This window comes from Micropterus dolomieu, linkage group LG12, assembly GCF_021292245.1.
Source record: "Micropterus dolomieu isolate WLL.071019.BEF.003 ecotype Adirondacks linkage group LG12, ASM2129224v1, whole genome shotgun sequence".
In the NCBI taxonomy this organism is placed as follows: Eukaryota; Metazoa; Chordata; class Actinopteri; order Centrarchiformes; family Centrarchidae; genus Micropterus; species Micropterus dolomieu.
The window spans coordinates 19,021,571-19,024,077 of record NC_060161.1 but is presented as its reverse complement, the minus strand read 5'-3'; the positions used below and the strand labels follow the sequence as shown (position 1 = coordinate 19,024,077).

The 2,507-nt window shown below is 44.3% G+C and overlaps 1 long non-coding RNA gene across 1 annotated transcript; it reads right to left on the bottom strand.

Annotated features, from left to right (window-relative positions):
• Positions 1-737, bottom strand: LOC123979768. The gene is made up of 3 exons (XR_006827328.1): positions 526-737; positions 324-388; positions 1-173 (listed from the first exon to the last, which is right to left on the bottom strand). It is a non-coding gene; the product is annotated as an uncharacterized LOC123979768 (long non-coding RNA).
• Between the last annotated feature and the right edge of the window lie 1,770 nt (positions 738-2,507).

Here is a 2,507-nt window from a genome sequence, read left to right as displayed (position 1 = left end):
CAGTGTTTGGATTTATGTTCACAGTGAAGCTATTGTTGGAATTATTCATAGCTTCTACTAAGATTTGAGCAACAACTCTATTCAGTGGGAGTTCTGCAGTGGGAGTTGTCTGATTGAACACAACCTGCAGATCTGCTTGAGTTCCGTCGACTCGAGTTGGGGGTGGAATACTCCTGTATCATAAAACCGAATGTCAAATAATGATATGAGACAATTCTGTTACGATGATTTACACATTATCAACATTAGACACAACCAATTTTAAGACCACAATTCTGCAGTACGTAAAATCAGTGAACCAGGCTTAGGAAAAATGTCTTTACCTGAACTTTATCACAATGCAGCGGTCAAAGTGATGACCAAATCTTGCTCTGTAAATTACATTGCACTGCAGAAACAAAGCAATGTTTAAATTCCTTGAATTGAAAAGAAATGAAAATTTTACTGAAATTAATTTTCATACTAACAAATTTGTCCTTCAGCTAGAAGATTATGTCAAGTCATTCAATGTGAAAAATTTCTCACCGTGGTTAGAACTCGCTGTTCAAGATCTTGGAATTGACTGCTGTTGGGGTTAGTGAGGTCAACTGAAAAAGGTTCTCCTTGGAAATCTGCTAAGATAGTATAAACAGGTTGAGTTGCCAAAGTCGTTGTTGGTGCAATATGTGTTGTTGTTGCTGTTGTTGTTGGAGTAGGTGTTGTTGTTGCAGATGCCGTTATTGTTGCTGCTGTAGTTGTCGAAGAAGGTGTTGTTGCAGATACCATTGTTGTTGCTGCTATAGTTGTTGTCAAAGCAAATGTTGTTGTTGCTGTTGTTGGGGCAGGTTTTGATGCTGAAGTAAGTGTTATTGGAGAAGGTGTTATTGCTGCGGCAGTAGTTATTTTTTGTGCAGGTGTTGTTGTAGCAGTAGTAGTTGTAGTTGTTGCTGCAATTGTTGCTGCAGTTGTTGTCAGACCAGGTATTGTTGATGCAGCAGGTGTTCTTGTAACAGTGGCTGTTATTGTTGCTGTAGTTGTTACTTGACCAGGTGTCGTTGACGCAGTAGTTGCTGCAGATGATGTTAGAGCAAGTGTCGACCCAGTTGTTGTTACTGCAGATGTTGTCAAAGCAGGTGTTGTTGGAGCACTTGTTGTTGCTGTAGTTGATGTTAGAGCAGGTGTTGTTGCAGAAGATGTTGTAGCAGCAGTTGCCGTAGTTGATGTAATTGTTGCAGCAGATGTTGTTGTCGGGGCAGGTGCGGTAGTTGATGCAGTTGTTTCTGCAGTTGTTGCTGTTGCGAGTGTCGTTGATGCAGCAGGAGCGGGTGTCGTTGTTGCTGCATTTGATGTTTGAGCAGGTGTTGTTGCAGCAGATGTTGTTGACTGAGCACTTGTTTTTGATGCAGTTGTTGTCAGAACAGGTCCTGTCGCAGAGGGTGTTGTTGCTGCAGTCGTTACTGGAGCAGGTGTTGTTACAGAAGATATTGTTGTCTGAGCACTTATTGTTGATGCAGTTGTTGTCAGAGATAGTGTCATTGATGCAGCAGGTGTTGTTGTAGGAGCGGGTGTCGTTGTTGCTGCATTTGATGTTTGAGCAGGTGTTGTTGCAGCAGATGTTGTAGCAGCATTTGCTGTACTTGATGTTGTTGAGGCAGATGTCGTCGGAACAGTTGCTGTAGTCGATGCAGTTGTTTCTGCAGTTGTTGTCAGTGCGAGTGTCGTTGATGCAGCAAGTGTTGAAAAATTGGGTATCGTTGCTTCAGTCGTTACTGGAGCAGGTGTCGTTGACACAGTTGCTGTTGCTGCAGATGTCGTCACAGCAGGTGTTGTTGTCATTGCAGGTGTTGTCGGAGCAGGTGTTGTTGTCACAGCGGGTGTCGTTGTTGCTGCAGTTGATGTTAGTGCAGGTGTTGTTGCAGCAGATGTTGTCAGAGCAGGTGTTGTTGACGCAGCAGGTATTGTTGTAACAGCGGGTGTCGTTTCTGCAGTCGTTACTGGAGCAGGTGTCGTTGACGTAGTTGTTGTTACTGCAGATGTTGTCACAGAAGGTGCTGTTGTCATAGCAGGTGTTGTCTGACCAGGTCTTGTGGCCAGAGCAAGTGTTGTTGTCACAGCGGGTGTTCTTGTTGCTGCAGATGTTGTCAGAGCAGGTGTTGTTGTTGATGCAGTTATTGCTACACTTGTCAGTGTAGGTGTCGTTGACGCAGCAGGTATTGTTGTAACAGCGGGTGTCGTTTCTGCAGTCGTTACTGGAGCAGGTGTCGTTGACACAGTTGCTGTTGCTGCAGATGTTGTCATAGCAGGTGTTGTACTTGATATAGTTGTTGCAGCAGATGTTGTTGTCGAAGCAGTTGCTGTACTTGATGCAATTGTTGCTGCAGATGTTGTCAGAGCAGGTGTTGTTGTTGATGCAGTTATTGCTACACTTGTCAGTGTAGGTGTCGTTGACGCAGCAGGTATTGTTGCAACAGCGGGTGTCGTTTCTGCAGTCGTTACTGGAGCAGGTGTCGTTGACACAGTTGCTGTTG